The sequence below is a fragment of the Rhinoderma darwinii genome, chromosome 3, assembly GCF_050947455.1.
Source record: "Rhinoderma darwinii isolate aRhiDar2 chromosome 3, aRhiDar2.hap1, whole genome shotgun sequence".
Taxonomy (NCBI): Eukaryota; Metazoa; Chordata; class Amphibia; order Anura; family Rhinodermatidae; genus Rhinoderma; species Rhinoderma darwinii.
The window spans coordinates 262,219,116-262,244,310 of NC_134689.1; the positions used below are offsets into that span (position 1 = coordinate 262,219,116).

At 37.1% G+C, this 25,195-nt stretch overlaps 6 non-coding genes across 6 annotated transcripts; all 6 read left to right on the forward strand.

The window, feature by feature from the left end:
- Positions 1–2,278: 2,278 nt before the first annotated feature.
- Positions 2,279–2,352, forward strand: TRNAI-AAU (transfer RNA isoleucine (anticodon AAU)). The gene has a single exon. It is a non-coding gene; the product is annotated as a tRNA-Ile (tRNA).
- A 2,639-nt stretch (positions 2,353–4,991) lies between these two features.
- TRNAI-AAU (transfer RNA isoleucine (anticodon AAU)) lies at positions 4,992–5,064 on the forward strand. Its single transcript has one exon. It is a non-coding gene; the product is annotated as a tRNA-Ile (tRNA).
- Positions 5,065–5,892: 828 nt separating this feature from the next.
- Positions 5,893–5,966, forward strand: TRNAI-AAU (transfer RNA isoleucine (anticodon AAU)). The gene has a single exon. It is a non-coding gene; the product is annotated as a tRNA-Ile (tRNA).
- Positions 5,967–8,028: 2,062 nt separating this feature from the next.
- TRNAI-AAU (transfer RNA isoleucine (anticodon AAU)) lies at positions 8,029–8,102 on the forward strand. Its single transcript has one exon. It is a non-coding gene; the product is annotated as a tRNA-Ile (tRNA).
- Positions 8,103–12,633: 4,531 nt separating this feature from the next.
- Positions 12,634–12,707, forward strand: TRNAI-AAU (transfer RNA isoleucine (anticodon AAU)). The gene has a single exon. It is a non-coding gene; the product is annotated as a tRNA-Ile (tRNA).
- Positions 12,708–18,040: 5,333 nt separating this feature from the next.
- Positions 18,041–18,114, forward strand: TRNAI-AAU (transfer RNA isoleucine (anticodon AAU)). The gene has a single exon. It is a non-coding gene; the product is annotated as a tRNA-Ile (tRNA).
- The last annotated feature ends 7,081 nt before the right edge of the window (positions 18,115–25,195 follow it).

A 25,195-nucleotide genomic window follows, 5' to 3' on the forward strand; every position in this document is an offset into this window, starting at 1 on the left:
TTCCCAAATTTAGTCAATTTTGGGGTGTTTCCACTGTACTAGTACTACAGGGGCTCAGCAAATGTGACATGGCGCCCAGACACTATCCAAAATCCAAATGGTGCTAGTTCCATTCTGAGCCCTACCGTGTGTCCAAACAGCCGTTTATGACCACATGTGGGGCATTGTTTTACTCGGGAGAAGTTGATTTACTAATTTTATGGTGCTTTTTCTCCTTCAGTCCTTGTGGAAATGAAAAAAAAAAACCTAAACCTACATTTTATTTCAAAAAATGTAGATTTTCATTTTTACGGCCTACTTCCAATAAGTTCTGTAAAACACCTGTGGGGTCAAACTGCTCACTGTACTCCTAGATAATTTCCTCATGGGGTGTAGTTTCCAAAATGGGGTCACTTGTTGGGGGTTTCCACTGTTTTGTCCCCTCAGGGGCTTTGTAAATGCGACATGGCCTCCGCAAACCATTCCTGCTAAATTTGAGTTCCAAAAGCCAAATGGCGCTCTTTCCCTTCTCAGCCTCGCCGTGTGTCCAAACAGCCTTTTATTACTACATGTGGGGTATTGTTTTACTCGGGAGAAATTTCTTTACAAATTTTATGGTGCTTTTTCTCCTTTAGTCCTTGTGGAAATGAAAAAAAATTAGCTAAACCTACATTTTATTTGAAAAAATTTAGATTTTCATTTTCATGGCCTAGTTCCAAAAATGTTTGCAAAAAAACTGGCCGGTCAAAATGCTTGCTACACCCCTAGATAAATTCCTCGAGGGGTATAGTTTCCAAAATGGGGTCACTTGTTGGGGGTTTCCACTGTTTTGTCCCCTAGGGGGCTTTGCAAATGCGACATGGCCTCTGCAAACCATTCCTGCTAAATTTGAGCTCCAAGAGCCAAATGGCGCTCTTTCCATTCTAAGCCCTGCCGTGTGTCCAAATAACCGTTTATTACGACATGTGGGGTATTGTTTTACTCGGGAGAAATTGCTCTACAAATGTTGTGGTGCTTTTTCTACTTTAGTTCTTTTGGAAATGAAAAAAAATTAGCTAAACCTAAATTTTATTTGAAAAAATTTAGATTTTCATTTTCATGGCCTAGTTCCAAACATTTTTGCAAAAAAACTGGCCGGTCAAAATGCTTGCTACACCCCTATATAAATTCCTCGAGGGGTGTAGTTTCCCAAATGGGGTCACTTTTGGGGGGTTTCCACTGTTTTAGTTCCACAAGACCTGTTCAAAGCTGACATGGTGCCTAAAATATATTCTAATAAAAAGGAGGCCCAAAATCCACCAGGTGCTCCTTTGCTTCTGAGGCCGGTGCTTCAGTCCAGTAGCACACTAGAGCCACATGTGGGATATTTCCTAAAACTGCAGAACCTGGGCAATAAATATTGAGTTGCATTTCTTGGGTAAAACATTCTGTGGTACAAAAAAAATGGATTCAAAATGAATTTCTGGAAAAAAATAATGAACTTTGTAAATTTCACCTCTACGTTGCCTTAATTCCTGCGCAATGTCTAAAGGGTTAAGAAACTTTCTAAATGCTGTTTTGAATACTTTGAGGGGTGCATTTTTTAAAATGGGGTGACTTATTGGGGGTTTCTAATATCTAAGGACCTCAAACCCACTTCACAACTGAACTGGCCCCTGTAAAAATAGCATTTTGAAATTTTCTTGAAAATGTGAGAAATTGCTGCTAAAGTTCTAAGCCTTGTAACGTCCTTGAAAAATAAAATGATGTTCAAAAAACGATGCCAATCTAAAGTAGACATATGGGGGATGTTAGTTAGCAACATTTTTGTGTGATATAACTGCCTGTCTTACAAGCAGATACATTTAAATTGAGAAAAATGCAAATTTTTGCAATTTTTCGCTGAATTTTGGTGTTTTTCACAATTAAATACTGAATGTATCGGGCAAATTTTGCCAGTAACATAAAGTCCAATGTGTCACGAGAAAACAATCTCAGAATCACTTGGATAGGTAAAAGCATCCCGGAGTTATTACCACATAAAGTGAAACATGTCAGATTTGAAAAATGAGGCTCTGTCAGGAAGGTCAAAAGCGGCCAAAGAGGGAAGGGGTTAATGGCAGCATTTAATGTACCATATAATGTACTGAAGAAAACTCTTTGTGGGGTGGAATGGAAAACACAAAAGCAATTTGTCCAATGCTTTTTGAGTAGTAAAAATTGCAAGTTTATTTTATTATTCAAGTTAATAGGATATCAATATGAATACACGTTTGCATGTATTTTCTACTGACGTGACGTGAATCTTTGGTGTAAAAGTGGCCTGTTAGCTCAGTTGGTTAGAGCGTGGTGCTAATAACGCCAAGGTCACGGGTTCGATCCCCGTACGTGCCATGGAAGCTCACTTTTGTTACATGCCTGTTACAGAGTTGAATAGTTGATAATATTGAAAAAAGGTCCATCAAATTCAACCTATAAACCTGCCGTGTTAATCCAGAGGAAGGCAAAAACTGTCTTGGAGTGCATTCCAATGTTGTCATTAGGGGAAAAATTCCTCCCTTACTCCAAATATGGCTATTAGAATAAATTCCTGGATCAAATTTCCATCTCCAGAATCTGGTACAAATATGATGAAATTTTATATTTTTCAAAAAAACACTTTTCAATGTGGCAGAGAGTTCAATCGTCGAACTGCTCTTACAGTAAAGAATCCCCGTCTGTGATGAGGTCCTTTAATTACCTTGCTTTCCCTTCTTTGCACGCATTCTAGTTCAGCAATGTCCTTCTCATACACAGGTGCTCAAAACTGTACACAATATTCGATGTATGGTGTAACCGGTGATTTATAGAAATGCAGAGTTTGTTGCATGAAATCATCTTAGAGGTTCAATTTCAACCTTAAGGACAAAAATAATATCTTGATTTTGCCTCTTTGTATTCCGATAGTCATAACTTTATTATTTTTCCGTCCTCATAGTCATATAAGGGCTTGTTTTTAGCGAGACAAGTTCTTGTTTTTAATGGCAGCATTTAATGTACCATATAATGTACTGAAAGAAAACTCTTTGTGGGGTGGAATGGAAAACACAAAAGCAATTTGTCCAATGCTTTTTGAGTAGTAAAAATTGCAAGTTTATTTTATTATTCAGGTTAATAGGATATCAATATGAATACACGTTTGCATGTATTTTCTACTGACGTGACGTGAATCTTTGGTGTAAAAGTGGCCGGTTAGCTCAGTTGGTTAGCGCGTGGTGCTAATAACGCCAAGGTCACGGGTTCGATCCCCGTACGGGCCATGTAAGCTCACTTTTGTTACATGCTTGTTACAGAGTTGAATAGTTGATAATATTGAAAAAAGGTCCATCAAATTCAACCTATAAACCTGCCGTGTTGATCCAGAGGAAGGCAAAAACTGTCTTAGAGTGCATTCCAATGTTGTCATTAGGGGAAAAATTCCTCCCTTACTCCAAATATGGCTATTAGAATAAATTCCTGGATCAAAGTTCCATCTCCAGAATCTGGTACAAATATGATGAAATTTTATATTTTTCAAAAAACCACTTTTCAATGTGGCAGAGAGTTCAATCGTCGAACTGCTCTTACAGTAAAGAATCCCCGTCTGTGATGAGGTCCTTTAATTACCTTGCTTTCCCTTCTTTGCACGCATTCTAGTTCAGCAATGTCCTTCTCATACACAGGTGCTCAAAACTGTACACAATATTCCATGTATGGTCTAACCGGTGATTTATAGAAATGCAGAGTTTGTTGCATGAAATCATCTTAGAGGTCCAATTTCAACCTTAAGGACAAAAATAATATCTTGATTTTGCCTCTTTGTATTCCGATAGTCATAACTTTATTATTTTTCGGCCTCATAGTCATATAAGGGATTGTTTTTAGCGAGACAAGTTCTTGTTTTTAATGGCAGCATTTAATGTACCATATAATGTACTGAAGAAAACTCTTTGTGGGGTGGAATGGAAAACACAAAAGCAATTTGTCCAATGCTTTTTGAGTAGTAAAAATTGCAAGTTTATTTTATTATTCAGGTTAATAGGATATCAATATGAATACACGTTTGCATGTATTTTCTACTGACGTGACGTGAATCTTTGGTGTAAAAGTGGCCGGTTAGCTCAGTTGGTTAGAGCGTGGTGCTAATAACGCCAAGGTCACGGGTTTGGTCACCTTATGGGCCATGGAAGCTCACTTTTGTTACATGCTTGTTACAGAGTTGAATAGTTGATAATATTGAAAAAAGGTCCATCAAATTCAACCTATAAACCTGCCGTGTTGATCCAGAGGAAGGCAAAAACTGTCTTGGAGTGCATTCCAATGTTGTCATTAGGGGAAAAATTCCTCCCTTACTCCAAATATGGCTATTAGAATAAATTCCTGGATCAAAGTTCCATCTCCAGAATCTGGTACAAATATGATGAAATTTTATATTTTTCAAAAAAACACTTTTCAATGTGGCAGAGAGTTCAATCGTCAAACTGCTCTTACAGTAAAGAATCCCCGTCTGTGATGAGGTCCTTTAATTACCTTGCTTTCCCTTCTTTGCACGCATTCTAGTTCAGCAATGTCCTTCTCATACACAGGTGCTCAAAACTGTACACAATATTCCATGTATGGTGTAACCGGTGATTTATAGAAATGCAGAGTTTGTTGCATGAAATCATCTTAGAGGTTCAATTTCAACCTTAAGGACAAAAATAATATCTTGATTTTGCCTCTTTGTATTCCGATAGTCATAACTTTATTATTTTTCCGTCCTCATAGTCATATAAGGGCTTGTTTTTAGCGAGACAAGTTCTTGTTTTTAATGGCAGCATTTAATGTACCATATAATGTACTGAAAGAAAACTCTTTGTGGGGTGGAATGGAAAACACAAAAGCAATTTGTCCAATGCTTTTTGAGTAGTAAAAATTGCAAGTTTATTTTATTATTCAGGTTAATAGGATATCAATATGAATACACGTTTGCATGTATTTTCTACTGACGTGACGTGAATCTTTGGTGTAAAAGTGGCTGGTTAGCTCAGTTGGTTAGAGCGTGGTGCTAATAACGCCAAGTCACGGGTTCGATCCCCGTACGGGCCATGGAAGCTCACTTTTGTTACAGAGTTACAGAGTTGAATAGTTGATACTATTGAAAAAAGGTCCATCAAATTCAACCTATAAACCTGCCGTGTTGATCCAGAGGAAGGCAAAAACTGTCTTGGAGTGCATTCCAATGTTGTCATTAGGGGAAAAATTCCTCCCTTACTCCAAATATGGCTATTAGAATAAATTCCTGGATCAAAGTTCCATCTCCAGAATCTGGTACAAATATGATGAAATTTTATATTTTTCAAAAAAACACTTTTCAATGTGGCAGAGAGTTCAATCGTCAAACTGCTCTTACAGTAAAGAATCCCCGTCTGTGATGAGGTCCTTTAATTACCTTGCTTTCCCTTCTTTGCACGCATTCTAGTTCAGCAATGTCCTTCTCATACACAGGTGCTCAAAACTGTACACAATATTCCATGTATGGTGTAACCGGTGATTTATAGAAATGCAGAGTTTGTTGCATGAAATCATCTTAGAGGTTCAATTTCAACCTTAAGGACAAAAATAATATCTTGATTTTGCCTCTTTGTATTCCGATAGTCATAACTTTATTATTTTTCCGTCCTCATAGTCATATAAGGGCTTGTTTTTAGCGAGACAAGTTCTTGTTTTTAATGGCAGCATTTAATGTACCATATAATGTACTGAAAGAAAACTCTTTGTGGGGTGGAATGGAAAACACAAAAGCAATTTGTCCAATGCTTTTTGAGTAGTAAAAATTGCAAGTTTATTTTATTATTCAGGTTAATAGGATATCAATATGAATACACGTTTGCATGTATTTTCTACTGACGTGATGTGAATCTTTGGTGTAAAAGTGGCCTGTTAGCTCAGTTGGTTAGAGCGTGGTGCTAATAACGCCAAGGTCACGGGTTCGATCCCCGTACGTGCCATGGAAGCTCACGCTTGTTACAGAGTTGAATAGTTGATAATATTGAAAAAAGGTCCATCAAATTCAACCTATAAACCTGCCGTGTTGATCCAGAGGAAGGCAAAAACTGTCTTGGAGTGCATTCCAATGTTGTCATTAGGGGAAAAATTCCTCCCTTACTCCAAATATGGCTATTAGAATAAATTCCTGGATCAAAGTTCCATCTCCAGAATCTGGTACAAATATGATGAATTTTTATATTTTTCAAAAAAACACTTTTCAATGTGGCAGAGAGTTCAATCGTCGAACTGCTCTTACAGTAAAGAATCCCCGTCTGTGATGAGGTCCTTTAATTACCTTGCTTTCCCTTCTTTGCACGCATTCTAGTTCAGCAATGTCCTTCTCTTACACAGGTGCTCAAAACTGTACACAATATTCCATGTATGGTCTAACCGGTGATTTATAGAAATGCAGAGTTTGTTGCATGAAATCATCTTAGAGGTTCAATTTCAACCTTAAGGACAAAAATAATATCTTGATTTTGCCTCTTTGTATTCTGATAGTCATAACTTTATTATTTTTCCGTCCTCATAGTCATATAAGGGCTTGTTTTTAGCGAGACAAGTTCTTGTTTTTAATGGCAGCATTTAATGTACCATATAATGTACTGAAAGAAAACTCTTTGTGGGGTGGAATGGAAAAATAATATCTTGATTTTGCCTCTTTGTATTCCGATAGTCATAACTTTATTATTTTTCCGTCCTCATAGTCATATAAGGGCTTGTTTTTAGCGAGACAAGTTCTTGTTTTTAATGGCAGCATTTAATGTACCATATAATGTACTGAAGAAAACTCTTTGTGGGGTGGAATGGAAAACACAAAAGCAATTTGTCCAATGCTTTTTGAGTAGTAAAAATTGCAAGTTTATTTTATTATTCAGGTTAATAGGATATCAATATGAATACACGTTTGCATGTATTTTCTACTGACGTGACGTGAATCTTTGGTGTAAAAGTGGCCGTTTAGCTCAGTTGGTTAGAGCGTGGTGCTAATAACGCCAAGGTCACGGGTTCGATCCCCGTACGGGCCATGGAAGCTCACTTTTGTTACAGAGTTGAATAGTTGATAATATTGAAAAAAGGTCCATCAAATTCAACCTATAAACCTGCCGTGTTGATCCAGAGGAAGGCAAAAACTGTCTTGGAGTGCATTCCAATGTTGTCATTAGGGGAAAAATTCCTCCCTTACTCCAAATATGGCTATTAGAATAAATTCCTGGATCAAAGTTCCATCTCCAGAATCTGGTACAAATATGATGAAATTTTATATTTTTCAAAAAAACACTTTTCAATGTGGCAGAGAGTTCAATCGTCGAACTGCTCTTACAGTAAAGAATCCCCGTCTGTGATGAGGTCCTTTAATTACCTTGCTTTCCCTTCTTTGCACGCATTCTAGTTCAGCAATGTCCTTCTCTTACACAGGTGCTCAAAACTGTACACAATATTCCATGTATGGTCTAACCGGTGATTTATAGAAATGCAGAGTTTGTTGCATGAAATCATCTTAGAGGTTCAATTTCAACCTTAAGGACAAAAATAATATCTTGATTTTGCCTCTTTGTATTCTGATAGTCATAACTTTATTATTTTTCCGTCCTCATAGTCATATAAGGGCTTGTTTTTAGCGAGACAAGTTCTTGTTTTTAATGGCAGCATTTAATGTACCATATAATGTACTGAAAGAAAACTCTTTGTGGGGTGGAATGGAAAAATAATATCTTGATTTTGCCTCTTTGTATTCCGATAGTCATAACTTTATTATTTTTCCGTCCTCATAGTCATATAAGGGCTTGTTTTTAGCGAGACAAGTTCTTGTTTTTAATGGCAGCATTTAATGTACCATATAATGTACTGAAGAAAACTCTTTGTGGGGTGGAATGGAAAACACAAAAGCAATTTGTCCAATGCTTTTTGAGTAGTAAAAATTGCAAGTTTATTTTATTATTCAGGTTAATAGGATATCAATATGAATACACGTTTGCATGTATTTTCTACTGACGTGACGTGAATCTTTGGTGTAAAAGTGGCCGGTTAGCTCAGTTGGTTAGAGCGTGGTGCTAATAACGCCAAGGTCACGGGTTCGATCCCCGTACGGGCCATGGAAGCTCACTTTTGTTACAGAGTTGAATAGTTGATAATATTGAAAAAAGGTCCATCAAATTCAACCTATAAACCTGCCGTGTTGATCCAGAGGAAGGCAAAAACTGTCTTGGAGTGCATTCCAATGTTGTCATTAGGGGAAAAATTCCTCCCTTACTCCAAATATGGCTATTAGAATAAATTCCTGGATCAAAGTTCCATCTCCAGAATCTGGTACAAATATGATGAAATTTTATATTTTTCAAAAAAACACTTTTCAATGTGGCAGAGAGTTCAATCGTCGAACTGCTCTTACAGTAAAGAATCCCCGTCTGTGATGAGGTCCTTTAATTACCTTGCTTTCCCTTCTTTGCACGCATTCTAGTTCAGCAATGTCCTTCTCATACACAGGTGCTCAAAACTGTACACAATATTCCATGTATGGTCTAACCGGTGATTTATAGAAATGCAGAGTTTGTTGCATGAAATCATCTTAGAGGTCCAATTTCAACCTTAAGGACAAAAATAATATCTTGATTTTGCCTCTTTGTATTCCGATAGTCATAACTTTATTATTTTTCCGTCCTCATAGTCATATAAGGGCTTGTTTTTTGCGAGACAAGTTCTTGTTTTTAATGGCAGCATTTAATGTACCATATAATGTACTGAAAGAAAACTCTTTGTGGGGTGGAATGGAAAACACAAAAGCAATTTGTCCAATGCTTTTTGAGTAGTAAAAATTGCAAGTTTATTTTATTATTCAGGTTAATAGGATATCAATATGAATACCCGTTTGCATGTATTTTCTACTGACGTGACGTGAATCTTTGGTGTAAAAGTGGCCAGTTAGCTCAGTTGGTTAGAGTTTTCTTTCAGTACATTATATGGTACATTAAATGCTGCCATTAAAAACAAGAACTTGTCTCGCAAAAAACAAGCCCTTATATGACTATGAGGACGGAAAAATAATAAAGTTATGACTATCGGAATACAAAGAGGCAAAATCAAGATATTATTTTTGTCCTTAAGGTTGAAATTGGACCTCTAAGATGATTTCATGCAACAAACTCTGCATTTCTATAAATAACGCCAAGGTCACGGGTTCGATCCCCGTACGGGCCATAGAAGCTCAATTTTGTTACATGCTTGTTACAGAGTTGAATAGTTGATAATATTGAAAAAAGGTCCATCAAATTCAACCTATAAACCTGCCGTGTTGATCCAGAGGAAGGCAAAAACTGTCTTGGAGTGCATTCCAATTTTCTCATTAGGGGAAAAATTCCACCCTTACTCCAAATATGGCTATTAGAATAAATTCCTGGATCAAAGTTCCATCTCCAGAATCTGGTACAAATATGATGAAATTTTATATTTTTCAAAAAAACACTTTTCAATGTGGCAGAGAGTTCAATCGTCGAACTGCTCTTACAGTAAAGAATCCCCGTCTGTGATGAGGTCCTTTAATTACCTTGCTTTCCCTTCTTTGCACGCATTCTAGTTCAGCAATGTCCTTCTCATACACAGGTGCTCAAAACTGTACACAATATTCCATGTATGGTCTAACCGGTGATTTATAGAAATGCAGAGTTTGTTGCATGAAATCATCTTAGAGGTCCAATTTCAACCTTAAGGACAAAAATAATATCTTGATTTTGCCTCTTTGTATTCCGATAGTCATAACTTTATTATTTTTCCGTCCTCATAGTCATATAAGGGCTTGTTTTTAGCGAGACAATTTCTTGTTTTTAATGGCAGTATTTAATGTACCATATAATGTACTGAAAGAAAACTCTTTGTGGGGTGGAATGGAAAACACAAAAGCAATTTGTCCAATGCTTTTTGAGTAGTAAAAATTTCAAGTTTATTTTATTATTCAGGTTAATAGGATATCAATATGAATACACGTTTGCATGTATTTTCTACTGACGTGACGTGAATCTTTGGTGTAAAAGTGGCCGGTTAGCTCAGTTGGTTAGAGCGTGGTGCTAATAACACTAAGGTCACGGGTTCGGGCCATGGTAGCTCACTTTTGTTACATGCTTGTTACAGAGTTGAATAGTTGATAATATTGAAAAAAGGTCCATCAAATTCAACCTGTAAACCTGCCGTGTTGATCCAGAGGAAGGCAAAAACTGTATTGGAGTGCATTCCAATGTTGTCATTAGGGGAAAAATTCCTCCCTTACTCCAAATATGGCTATTAGAATAAATTCCTGGATCAAAGTTCCATCTCCAGAATCTGGTACAAATATGATGAAATTTTATATTTTTCAAAAAAACACTTTTCAATGTGGCAGAGAGTTCAATCGTCGAACTGCTCTTACAGTAAAGAATCCCCGTCTGTGATGAGGTCCTTTAATTACCTTGCTTTCCCTTCTTTGCACGCATTCTAGTTCAGCAATGTCCTTCTCATACACAGGTGCTCAAAACTGTACACAATATTCCATGTATGGTCTAACCGGTGATTTATAGAAATGCAGAGTTTGTTGCATGAAATCATCTTAGAGGTCCACTTTCAACCTTAAGGACAAAAATAATATCTTGATTTTGCCTCTTTGTATTCCGATAGTCATAACTTTATTATTTTTCCGTCCTATTTATATTTTAAATTTTATATTTTTCAAAAAAACACTTTTCAATGTGGCAGAGAGTTCAATCGTAGAACTTCTCTTACAGTAAAGAATCCCCATCTGTGATGAGGTCCTTTAACCCCTTAACGCCGAAGGACGGATATATCCGTCCTCAGCAGCTGCTAGTTCGCGCAGGAGGACGGATATATCCGTCCTGTGATCGCGCGGGTACTGACAGTTTACCCACGCGATCAGCGGCAGGAGCACGGCTGTTATACACAGCCTGGCTCCTGCTGCAACTGCCGGAATCGAAGCACGCGCCGATTCCGGCAGTTTAACCCATTAAATGCCGCTGTCAACAGTGACAGCGGCATTTAATGTGTTTGACAGAAGGGGGAACTCCCTCTGTCTCCCGATCGGCGCCCCCGCAAACAAATCGCGGGTCTCCGTCGGGTTTCCATGACAGCCGGGGGTCTAACAAAGACCCCCAGGTCTGTCTTCAGCATCTGCCTGTTAGGCGATGCCAGAGGCATGACCTAACAGGTTGCCTGTCAGTTTTACACTGACAGGCAATAATGCTTTGGTATACGAAGTATACCAAAGCATTATATATGCGATCTGCACATCGCATAGTGAAGTCCCCTGGTGGGACTAAAAAAAAAAAAGTAAAACCGTTAAATAAAGTTTGTGAAAAAAAAAATAAAAAAAATTACAGTCAAAGTCAAATAAAACTACTTTTTTGCCCCAAAAAGTGGTTTTATTTAATAAAACGGTCAAAACAAATCACACATACACATATATGGTATCCCCGCGATTGTAACAACTTGACCAATAAAATGAACACATTAATTAAACCGCCGGATGAACGGCGTCCAAAGAAAACGCAAAAAACAACGGCAAAATTCTCTCTTTTCTCCCATTCCCCCCATAAAAAATAAAATAAAAGTTCATCTATAAGTCCTATGTACCCCAAAATAGTACTAATGAAAACTACACATTGTCCCGCAAAAATCAAGCCCACGTACGGCCACATCGACGGAAAAATAAAAAAATGACGGCTCTTGGAACGCGGCGATGCAAAAACAAGTAATTTTTTTCTAAAAGGGTTTTTATTGTGCAAACGTAGAAAAAACATATAAAACCTTTATACATTTGGTATCCCTGTAATCGTGCCGACCCATAGAATAAAGTTAACATGTTATTTACGCTGCATAGTAAACGGCGTAAATTTATAACGTGAAAATTAATGCTGGAATAGCTGCTTATTTTCAATTCTCTCCTAAAATAAAGTTAATAAAAGTTAATCAATATGTTATAAGCATCTAAAAATGGTACAATTACAAAATACAACTCGTCCCGGAAAAAACAAGCCCTTATACGGCTATATAGACGGAATACAAAAACAGTTACGACTCTTGGAATGCGACCGTGGAAAAACAAAAAATAATCCTTGGTCATTAACGTGCAAAATGGCCCGGTCATTAAGGGGTTAATTACCTTGCTTTCCCTTCTTTGCACGCATTGTAGTTCAGCAATGTCCTTCTCATACGCAGGTGCTCAAAACTGTACACAATATTCCATGTATGGTCTAACCGGTGATTTATAGAAATGCAGAGTTTATTGCATGAAATCATCTTAGAGGTCCAATTTCAACCTTAAGGACAAAAATAATATCTTGATTTTGCCTCTTTGTATTCCGATAGTCATAACTTTATTATTTTTCCGTCCTCATAGTCATATAAGGGCTTGTTTTTAGCGAGACAAGTTCTTGTTTTTAATGGCAGCATTTAATGTACCATATAATGTACTGAAAGAAAACTCTTTGTGGGGTGGAATGGAAAACACAAAAGCAATTTGTCCAATGCTTTTTGAGTAGTAAAAATTGCAAGTTTATTTTATTATTCAGGTTAATAGGATATCAATATGAATACACGTTTGCATGTATTTTCTACTGACGTGACGTGAATCTTTGGTGTAAAAGTGGCCGGTTAGCTCAGTTGGTTAGAGCGTGGTGCTAATAACGCCAAGGTCACGGGTTCGATCCCCGTACGGGCCATGGAAGCTCACTTTTGTTACAGAGTTGAATAGTTGATAATATTGAAAAAAGGTCCATCAAATTCAACCTATAAACCTGCCGTGTTGATCCAGAGGAAGGCAAAAACTGTCTTGGAGTGCATTCCAATGTTGTCATTAGGGGAAAAATTCCTCCCTTACTCCAAATATGGCTATTAGAATAAATTCCTGGATCAAAGTTCCATCTCCAGAATCTGGTACAAATATGATGAAATTTTATATTTTTCAAAAAAACACTTTTCAATGTGGCAGAGAGTTCAATCGTCGAACTTCTCTTACAGTAAAGAATCCCCGTCTGTGATGAGGTCCTTTAATTACCTTGCTTTCCCTTCTTTGCACGCATTCTAGTTCAGCAATGTCCTTCTCATACACAGGTGCTTAAAACTGTACACAATATTCCATGTATGGTCTAACCGGTGATTTATAGAAATGCAGAGTTTGTTGCATGAAATCATCTTAGAGGTCCAATTTCAACCTTAAGGACAAAAATAATATCTTGATTTTGCCTCTTTGTATTCCGATAGTCATAACTTTATTATTTTTCCGTCCTCATAGTCATATAAGGGCTTGTTTTTAGCGAGACAAGTTCTTGTTTTTAATGGCAGCATTTAATGTACCATATAATGTACTGAAAGAAAACTCTTTGTGGGGTGGAATGGAAAACACAAAAGCAATTTGTCCAATGCTTTTTGAGTAGTAAAAATTGCAAGTTTATTTTATTATTCAGGTTAATAGGATATCAATATGAATACACGTTTGCATGTATTTTCTACTGACGTGACGTGAATCTTTGGTGTAACAGTGGCCGGTTAGCTCAGTTGGTTAGAGCGTGGTGCTAATAACGCTAAGGTCACGGGTTCGGGCCATGGTAGCTCACTTTTGTTACATGCTTGTTACAGAGTTGAATAGTTGATAATATTGAAAAAAGGTCCATCAAATTCAACCTGTAAACCTGCCGTGTTGATCCAGAGGAAGGCAAAAACTGTCTTGGAGTGCATTCCAATGTTGTCATTAGGGGAAAAATTCCTCCCTTACTCCAAATATGGCTATTAGAATAAATTCCTGGATCAAAGTTCCATCTCCAGAATCTGGTACAAATATGATGAAATTTTATATTTTTCAAAAAAACACTTTTCAATGTGGCAGAGAGTTCAATCGTCGAACTTCTCTTACAGTAAAGAATCCCCGTCTGTGATGAGGTCCTTTAATTACCTTGCTTTCCCTTCTTTGCACGCATTCTAGTTCAGCAATGTCTTTCTCATACACAGGTGCTCAAAACTGTACACAATATTCCATGTATGGTCTAACCGGTGATTTATAGAAATGCAGAGTTTGTTGCATGAAATCATCTTAGAGGTCCAATTTCAACCTTAAGGACAAAAATAATATCTTGATTTTGCCTCTTTGTATTCCGATAGTCATAACTTTATTATTTTTCCGTCCTCATAGTCATATAAGGGCTTGTTTTTAGCGAGACAATTTCTTGTTTTTAATGGCAGTATTTAATGTACCATATAATGTACTGAAAGAAAACTCTTTGTGGGGTGGAATGGAAAACACAAAAGCAATTTGTCCAATGCTTTTTGAGTAGTAAAAATTGCAAGTTTATTTTATTATTCAGGTTAATAGGATATCAATATGAATACACGTTTGCATGTATTTTCTACTAACGTGACGTGAATCTTTGGTGTAAAAGAGGCTGGTTAGCTCAGTTGGTTAGAGCGTGGTGCTAATAACGCCAAGGTCACGGGTTCGATCCCCATATGGGCCATGGAAGCTCACTTTTGTTACATGCTTGTTACAGAGTTGAATAGTTGATAATATTGAAAAAAGGTCCATCAAATTCAACCTATAAACCTGCCGTGTTGATCCAGAGGAAGGCAAAAACTGTCTTGGAGTGCATTCCAATGTTGTCATTAGGGGAAAAATTCCTCCCTTACTCCAAATATGGCTATTAGAATAAATTCCTGGATCAAATTTCCATCTCCAGAATCTGGTACAAATATGATGAAATTTTATATTTTTCAAAAAAACACTTTTCAATGTGGCAGAGAGTTCAATCGTCGAACTGCTCTTACAGTAAAGAATCCCCGTCTGTGATGAGGTCCTTTAATTACCTTGCTTTCCCTTCTTTGCACGCATTCTAGTTCAGCAATGTCCTTCTCATACACAGGTGCTCAAAACTGTACACAATATTCCATGTATGGTCTAACCGGTGATTTATAGAAATGCAGAGTTTGTTGCATGAAATCATCTTAGAGGTCCAATTTCAACCTTAAGGACAAAAATAATATCTTGATTTTGCCTCTTTGTATTCCGATAGTCATAACTTTATTATTTTTCCGTCCTCATAGTCATATAAGGGCTTGTTTTTAGCGAGACAAGTTCTTGTTTTTAATGGCAGCATTTAATGTACCATATAAAGTACTGAAGAAAACTCTTTGTGGGGTGGAATGGAAAACACAAAAGCAATTTGTCCAATGCTTTTTGAGTAGTAAAAATTGCAAGTTTATTTTATTATTCAGGTTAATAGGATATCAATATGATTACACGTTTGCATGTATTTTCTACTGACGTGACGTGAATCTTTGGTGTAAAAGTGGCCGGTTAGCTCAGTTAGTTAGAGCGTGGTGCTAATAACGCCAAGGTCACGGGTTCGATCCTCGTACGGGCCATGGAAGCTCACTTTTGTTACATGCTTGTTACATGCTTGTTACAGAGTTGAATAGTTGATAATATTGAAAAAAGGTCCATCAAATTCAACCTATAAACCTGCCGTGTTGATCCAGAGGAAGGCAAAAACTGTCTTGGAGTGCATTCCAATGTTGTCATTAGGGGAAAAATTTCTCCCTTGCTCTAAATATGGCTATTAGAATAAATTCCTGGATCAAAGTTCCATCTCCAGAATCTGGTACAAATATCATGAAATTTTATATTTTTCAAAAAAACACTTTTCAATGTGGCAGAGAGTTCAATCGTCGAACTGCTCTTACAGTAAAGAATCCCCGTCTGTGATGAGGTCCTTTAATTACCTTGCTTTCCCTTCTTTGCACGCATTCTAGTTCAGCAATGTCCTTCTCATACACAGGTGCTTAAAACTGTACACAATATTCCATGTATGGTGTAACCGGTGATTTATAGAAATGCAGAGTTTGTTGCATGAAATCATCTTAGAGGTCCAATTTCAACCTTAAGGACAAAAATAATATCTTGATTTTGCCTCTTTGTATTCCGATAGTCATAACTTTATTATTTTTCCGTCCTCATAGTCATATAAGGGCTTGTTTTTAGCGAGACAAGTTCTTGTTTTTAATTGCAGCATTTAATGTACCATATAATGTACTGAAAGAAAACTCTTTGTGGGGTGGAATGGAAAACACAAAAGCAATTTGTCCAATGCTTTTTGAGTAGTAAAAATTGCAAGTTTATTTTATTATTCAGGTTAATAGGATATCAATATGAATACACGTTTGCATGTATTTTCTACTGACGTGACGTGAATCTTTGGTATAAAAGTGGCCGGTTAGCTCAGTTGGTTAGAGCGTGGTGCTAATAACGCCAAGGTCACGGGTTCGAGCCATGGAAGCTCACTTTTGTTACATGCTTGTTGAATAGTTGAATAGTTGATAATATTGAAAAAAGGTCCATCAAATTCAACCTATAAACCTGCCGTGTTGATCCAGAGGAAGGCAAAAACTGTCTTGGAGTGCATTCCAATTTTCTCTTTAGGGAAAAAATTCCTCCCTTACTCCAAATATGGCTATTAGAATAAATTCCTGGATCAAAGTCCCATCTCCATAATCTGGTACAAATATGATGAAATTTTATATTTTTCAAAAAAACACTTTTCAATGTGGCAGAGAGTTCAATCGTCGAACTGCTCTTACAGTAAAGAATCCCCGTCTGTGATGAGGTCCTTTAATTACCTTGCTTTCCCTTCTTTGCACGCATTCTAGTTCAGCAATGTCCTTCTCATACACAGGTGCTCAAAACTGTACACAATATTCCATGTATGGTCTAACCGGTGATTTATAGAAATGCAGAGTTTGTTGCATGAAATCATCTTAGAGGTCCAATTTCAACCTTAAGGACAAAAATAATATCTTGATTTTGCCTCTTTGTATTCCGATAGTCATAACTTTATTATTTTTCCGTCCTCATAGTCATATAAGGGCTTGTTTTTAGCGAGACAAGTTCTTGTTTTTAATGGCAGCATTTAATGTACCATATAATGTACTAAAAGAAAACTCTTTATGGGGTGGAATGGAAAACACAAAAGCAATTTGTCCAATGCTTTTTGAGTAGTAAAAATTGCAAGTTTATTTTATTATTCAGGTTAATAGGATATCAATATGAATACACGTTTGCATGTATTTTCTACTGACGTGACGTGAATCTTTGGTGTAAAAGCGGCCGGTTAGCTCAGTTGGTTAGAGCGTGGTGCTAATAACGCCAAGGTCACGGGTTCGATCCCTGTACGGGCCATGGAAGCTCACTTTTGTTACATGCTTGTTGAATAGTTGAATAGTTGATAATATTGAAAAAAGGTCCATCAAATTCAACCTATAAACCTGCCGTGTTGATCCAGAGGAAGGCTAAAACTGTCTTGGAGTGCATTCCAATGTTGTCATTAGGGGAAAAATTCCTCCCTTACTCCAAATATGGCTATTAGAATAAATTCCTGGATCAAAGTTCCATCTCCAGAATCTGGTACAAATATGATGAAATTTTATATTTTTCAAAAAAACACTTTTCAATGTGGCAGAGAGTTCAATCGTCGAACTGCTCTTACAGTAAAGAATCCCCGTCTGTGATGAGGTCCTTTAATTACCTTGCTTTTCCTTCTTTGCACGCATTCTAGTTCAGCAATGTCCTTCTCATACACAGGTGCTCAAAACTGTACACAATATTCCATGTATGGTCTAACCGGTGATTTATAGAAATGCAGAGTTTGTTGCATGAAATCATCTTAGAGGTCCAATTTCAACCTTAAGGACAAAAATAATATCTTGATTTTGCCTCTTTGTATTCCGATAGTCATAACTTTATTATTTTTCCGTCCTCATAGTTATATAAGGGCTTGTTTTTAGCGAGACAAGTTCTTGTTTTTAATGGCAGCATTTAATGTACCATATAATGTACTGAAAGAAAACTCTTTGTGGGGTGGAATGGAAAACACAAAAGCAATTTGTCCAATTCTTTTTGAGTAGTAAAAATTGCAAGTTTATTTTATTATTCAGGTTAATAGGATATCAATATGAATACACGTTTGCATGTATTTTCTACTGACGTGACGTGAATCTTTGGTGTAAAAGTGGCCGGTTAGCTCAGTTGGTTAGAGCGTGGTGCTAATAACGCCAAGGTCACGGGTTCGATCCCCGTACGAGCCACTTTTGTTACATGCTTGTTACAGAGTTGAATAGTTGATAATATTGAAAAAAGGTCCATCAAATTCAACCTATAAACCTGCCGTGTTGATCCAGAGGAAGGCAAAAACTGTCTTGGAGTGCATTCCAATTTTGTCATTAGGGGAAAAATTCCTCCCTTACTCCAAATATGGCTATTAGAATAAATTCCTGGATCAAAGTTCCATCTCCAGAATCTGGTACAAATATGATGACATTTTATATTTTTCAAAAAAACACTTTTCAATGTGGCAGAGAGTTCAATCGTCGAACTGCTCTTACAGTAAATAATCCCCGTCTGTAATGAGGTCCTTTAATTACCTTGCTTTCCCTTCTTTGCACGCATTCTAGTTCAGCAATGTAAGGACATACACAGGTGCTCAAAACTGTACACAATATTCCATGTATGGTCTAACCGGTGATTTATAGAAATGCAGAGTTTGTTGCATGAAATCATCTTACAGGTCCAATTTCAACCTTAAGGACAAAAATAATATCTTGATTTTGCCTCTTTGTATTCCGATAGTCATAACGTTATTATTTTTCCATCCTCATAGTCATATAAGGGCTTGTTTTTAGCGAGACAAGTTCTTGTTTTTAATGGCAGCATTTAATGTACTATATAATGTACTGAAAGAAAACTCTTTGTGGGGTGGAATGGAAACACAAAAGCAATTTGTCTAATGCTTTTTGAGTAGTAAAAATTGCAAGTTTATTTTATTATTCAGGTTAATAGGATATCAATATGAATACACGTTTGCATGTATTTTCTACTGACGTGACGTGAATCTTTGGTGTAAAAGTGGCCGGTTAGCTCAGTTGGTTAGAGCGTGGTGCTAATAACACCAAGGTCACGGGTTTGATCCCCGTACGGGCCATGGAAGCTCATGTTTGTTACATGTTTGTTACAGAGTTGAATAGTTGATAATATTGAAAAAAGGTCCATCAAATTCAACCTAGAAACCTGCTGTGTTGATCCAGAGGAAGGCAAAAACTGTCTTGGAGTGCATTCCAATGTTGTCATTAGGGGAAAAATTCCTCCCTTACTCCAAATATGGCTATTAGAATAAATTCCTGGATCAAAGTTCCATCTCCAGAATCTGGTACAAATATGATGAAATTTTATATTTTTCAAAAAAACACTTTTCAATGTGGCAGAGAGTTCAATCGTCGAACTGCTCTTACAGTAAAGAATCCCCGTCTGTGATGAGGTCCTTTAATTACCTTGCTTTCCCTTCTTTGCATGCATTCTAGTTCAGCAATGTCCTTCTCATACACAGGTGCTCAAAACTGTACACAATATTCCATGTATGGTCTAACCGGTGATTTATAGAAATGCAGAGTTTGTTGCATGAAATCATCTTAGAGGTCCAATTTCAACCTTAACTCCTTAACGCCGAAGGACGGATATATCCGTCCTCAGCAGCTGCTAGTTCGCGCAGGAGGACGGATATATCCGTCCTGTGATGGCGCGGGTACTGCCAGTTTACCCACGCGATCAGCGGCAGGAGCACGACCGTTATACACAGCCTGGCTCCTGCTGCAACTGCCGGAATCGAAGCGCGCTCCGATTCCGGCAGTTTAACCCATTAAATGCCGCTGTCAATAGTGACAGCGGCATCTAATGTGTTTGACAGAGGGAGGGAGCTCCCTCTGTCACCCGATCGGCGCCCCCGCAAACAAATCGCGGGTCGCCGTCGGGTTTCCATGACAGCCGGGGGTCTAACAAAGACCCCCAGGTCTGTCTTCAGCAACTGCCTGTTAGGCCATGCCGGAGGCATGACCTAACAGGTTGCCTGTCAGTTTTACACTGACAGGCAATAATGCTTTGGTATACGAAGTATACCAAAGCATTATATATGCGATCGGCACATCGCATAGTGAAGTCCCCTGGTGGGACTAAAAAAAAAAATGTAAAACAGTTAAATAAAGTTTGTGAAAAAAAAAAAAAAAAATTACAGTCAAAGTCAAATAAAACTACTTTTTTGGCCCAAAAAGTGGTTTTATTTAGTAAAACGGTCAAAACAAATCACACATACACATATATGGTATCCCAGCGATCGTAACAACTTGACCAATAAAATTAACATATTAATTAAACCGCCGGATGAACGGCGTCCAAAGAAAACGCAAAAAACAACGTCAAAATTCTCTCTTTTCTCCCATTCCCCCCATAAAAAATAAAATAAAAGTTAATCTATAAGTCCCATGTACCCCAAAATGGTACTACTGAAAACTACACATTGTCCCGCAAAAATCAAGCCCACATACGGCCACATCGACTGAAAAATAAAAAAATGACGGCTCTTGGAATGCGGCGATGCAAAAACAAGTAATTTTTTTCTAAAAGGGTTTTTATTGTGCAAACGTAGAAAAAACATAAAACCTTTACATATTTGGTATCCCCGTAATCGTGCCGACCCATAGAATAAAGTTAACATGTTATTTCTGCTGCATAGTAAACGGCGTAAATTTATAACGTGAAAATCAATGCTGGAATAGCTGCTTATTTTCAATTCTCTCCTAAAATAAAGTTAATAAATGTTAATCAATATATTATAAGCATCTAAAAATGGTACAATTACAAAATACAACTCGTCCCGCAAAAAAAACAAGCCCTTATACGGCGATGTCGACGGAATAAAAAAAGAGTTACGACTCTTGGAGTGCGACCGTGAAAAAACAAAAAATAATCCTTGGTCATTAACGTGCAAAATGGCCCGGTCATTAAGGGGTTAAGGACAAAAATAATATCTTGATTTTGCCTCTTTGTATTCCGATAGTCATAACTTTATTATTTTTCCGTCTTCATAGTCATATAAGGGCTTGTTTTTAGCGAGACAAGTTCTTGTTTTTAATGGCAGCATTTAATGTACCATATAATGTACTGAAAGAAAACTCTTTGTGGGGTGGAATGGAAAACACAAAAGCAATTTGTCCAATGCTTTTTGAGTAGTAAAAATTGCAAGTTTATTTTATTATTCAGGTTAATAGGATATCAATATGAATACACGTTTGCATGTATTTTCTACTGACGTGACGTGAATCTTTGGTGTAAAAGTGGCCGGTTAGCTCAGTTAGTTAGAGCATGGTGCTAATAACGCCAAGGTCACGGGTTCGATCCCCGTACGGGCCATGGAAGCTCACTTTTGTTACATGCTTGTTACAGAGTTGAATAGTTGATAATATTGAAAAAAGGTCCATCAAATTCAACCTATAAACCTGCCGTGTTGATCCAGAGGAAGGCAAAAACTGTCTTGGAGTGCATTCCAATGTTGTCATTAGGGGAAAAATTCCTCCCTTACTCCAAATATGGCTATTAGAATAAATTCCTGGATCAAAGTTCCATCTCCAGAATCTGGTACAAATATGATGAAATTTTATATTTTTCAAAAAAACACTTTTCAATGTGGCAGAGAGTTCAATCGTCGAACTGCTCTTACAGTAAAGAATCCCCGTCTGTGATGAGGTCCTTTAAATACCTTGCTTTCCCTTCTTTGCACGCATTCTAGTTCAGCAATGTCCTTCTCATACACAGGTGCTTAAAACTGTACACAATATTCCATGTATGGTGTAACCGGTGATTTATAGAAATGCAGAGTTTGTTGCATGAAATCATCTTAGAGGTTCAATTTCAACCTTAAGGACAAAAATAATATCTTGATTTTGCCTCTTTGTATTCCTATAGTCATAACTTTATTATTTTTACGTCCTCATAGTCATATAAGGGCTTGTTTTTAGCGAGACAAGTTCTTGTTTTTAATGGCAGCATTTAATGTACCATATAATGTACTGAAAGAAAACTCTTTGTGGGGTGGAATGGAAAACACAAAAGCAATTTGTCCAATGCTTTTTGAGTAGTAAAAATTGCAAGTTTATTTTATTATTCAGGTTAATAGGATATCAATATGAATACACGTTTCCATGTATTTTCTACTGACGTGACGTGAATCTTTGGTGTAAAAGTGGCCGGTTAGCTCAGTTGGTTAGAGTGTGGTGCTAATAACGCCAAGGTAACGGGTTCGATCCACGTACGGGCCATGGAAGCTCACTTTTGTTACATGCTTGTTACAAAGTTGAATAGTTGATAATATTGAAAAAAGGTCCATCAAAATCAACCTATAAACCTGCCGTGTTGATCCAGAGGAAGGCAAAAACTGTCTTGGAGTGCATTCCAATTTTCTCATTAGGGGAAAAATTCCTCCCTTACTCCAAATATGGCTATTAGAATAAATTCCTGGATCAAAGTTCCATCTCCAGAATCTGGTACAAATATGATGAAATTTTATATTTTTCAAAAATACACTTTTCAATGTGGCAGAGAGTTCAATCGTCGAACTGCTCTTACAGTAAAGAATCCCCGTCTGTGATGAGGTCCTTTAATTACCTTGCTTTCCCTTCTTTGCACGCATTCTAGTTCAGCAATGTCCTTCTCATACACAGGTGCTTAAAACTGTACACAATATTCCATGTATGGTCTAACCGGTGATTTATAGAAATGCAGAGTTTGTTGCATGATATCATCTTAGAGGTTCAATTTCAACCTTAAGGACAAAAATAATATCTTGATTTTGCCTCTTTGTATTCCGATAGTCATAACTTTATTATTTTTCCGTCCTCATAGTCATATAAGGGCTTGTTTTTAGCGAGACAAGTTCTTGTTTTTAATGGCAGCATTTAATGTACCATATAATGTACTGAAAGAAAACTCTTTGTGGGGTGGAATGGAAAACACAAAAGCAATTTGTCCAATGCTTTTTGAGTAGTAAAAATTGCAAGTTTATTTTATTATTCAGGTTAATAGGATATCAATATGAATACACGTTTGCATGTATTTTCTACTGACGTGACGTGAATCTTTGGTGTAAAAGTGGCTGGTTAGCTTAGTTGGTAGGAGCGTGGTGCTAATAACGCCAAGGTCACGGGTTCGATCCCTGTATGGGCCATGGAAGTTCACTTTTGTTACATGCTTGTTACAGAGTTGAATAGTTGATAATATTGAAAAAAGTTCCATCAAATTCAACCTATAAACCTGCCGTGTTGATCCAGAGGAAGGCAAAAACTGTCTTGGAGTGCATTCCAATTTTCTCATTAGGGGAAAAATTCCTCCCTTACTCCAAATATGGCTATTAGAATAAATTCCTGGATCAAAGTTCCATCTCCAGAATCTGATACAAATATGATGAAATTTTATATTTTTCAAAAATACACTTTTCAATGTGGCAGAGAGTTCAATCGTCGAACTGCTCTTACAGTAAAGAATCCCCGTCTGTGATGAGGTCCTTTAATTACCTTGCTTTCCCTTCTTTGCACGCATTCTAGTTCAGCAATGTCCTTCTCATACACAGGTGCTTAAAACTGTACACAATATTCCATGTATGGTCTATTCAACCTATAAACCTGCTGTGTTGATCCAGAGGAAGGCAAAAACTGTCTTGGAGTGCATTCCAATGTTGTCATTAGGGGAAAAATTCCTCCCTTACTCCAAATATGGCTATTAGAATAAATTCCTGGATCAAAGTTCCATCTCCAGAATCTGGTACAAATATGATGAAATTTTATATGTTTCAAAAAAACACTTTTCAATGTGGCAGAGAGTTCAATCGTCGAACTGCTCTTACAGTAAAGAATCCCCGTCTGTGATGAGGTCCTTTAATTACCTTGCTTTCCCTTCTTTGCACGCATTCTAGTTCAGCAATGTCCTTCTCATACACAGGTGCTCAAAACTGTACACAATATTCCATGTATGGTCTAACCGGTGATTTATAGAAATGCAGAGTTTGTTGCATGAAATCATCTTAGAGGTCCAATTTCAACCTTAAGGACAAAAATAATATCTTGATTTTCCCTCTTTGTATTCCGATAGTCATAACTTTATTATTTTTCCGTCCTCATAGTCATATAAGGGCTTGTTTTTAGCGAGATAAGTTCTTGTTTTTAATGGCAGCATTTAATGTACCATATAATGTACTGAAAGAAAACTCTTTGTGGGGTGGAATGGAAATCACAAAAGCAATTTGTCCAATGCTTTTTGAGTAGTAAAAATTGCATGTTTATTTTATTATTCAGGTTAATAGGATATCAATATGAATACACGTTTGCATGTATTTTCTACTAACGTGACGTGAATCTTTGGTGTAAAAGAGGCTGGTTAGCTCAGTTGGTTAGAGCGTGGTGCTAATAACGCCAAGGTCACGGGTTCGATCCCCATATGGGCCATGGAAGCTCACTTTTGTTACATGCTTGTTACAGAGTTGAATAGTTGATAATATTGAAAAAAGGTCCATCAAATTCAACCTATAAACCTGCCGTGTTGATCCAGAGGAAGGCAAAAACTGTCTTGGAGTGCATTCCAATGTTGTCATTAGGGGAAAAATTCCTCCCTTACTCCAAATATGGCTATTAGAATAAATTCCTGGATCAAATTTCCATCTCCAGAATCTGGTACAAATATGATGAAATTTTATATTTTTCAAAAAAATACTTTTCAATGTGGCAGAGAGTTCAATCGTCGAACTGCTCTTACAGTAAAGAATCCCCGTCTGTGATGAGGTCCTTTAATTACCTTGCTTTCCCTTCTTTGCACGCATTCTAGTTCAGCAATGTCCTTCTCATACACAGGTGCTCAAAACTGTACACAATATTCCATGTATGGTCTAACCGGTGATTTATAGAAATGCAGAGTTTGTTGCATGAAATCATCTTAGAGGTCCAATTTCAACCTTAAGGACAAAAATAATATCTTGATTTTTCCTCTTTGTATTCCGATAGTCATAACTTTATTATTTTTCCGTCCTCATAGTCATATAATGGCTTGTTTTTAGCGAGACAAGTTCTTGTTTTTAATGGCAGCATTTAATGTACCATATAATGTACTGAAGAAAACTCTTTGTGGGGTGGAATGGAAAACACAAAAGCAATTTGTCCAATGCTTTTTGAGTAGTAAAAATTGCAAGTTTATTTTATTATTCAGGTTAATAGGATATCAATATGAATACACGTTTGCATGTATTTTCTACTAACGTGACGTGAATCTTTGGTGTAAAAGAGGCTGGTTAGCTCAGTT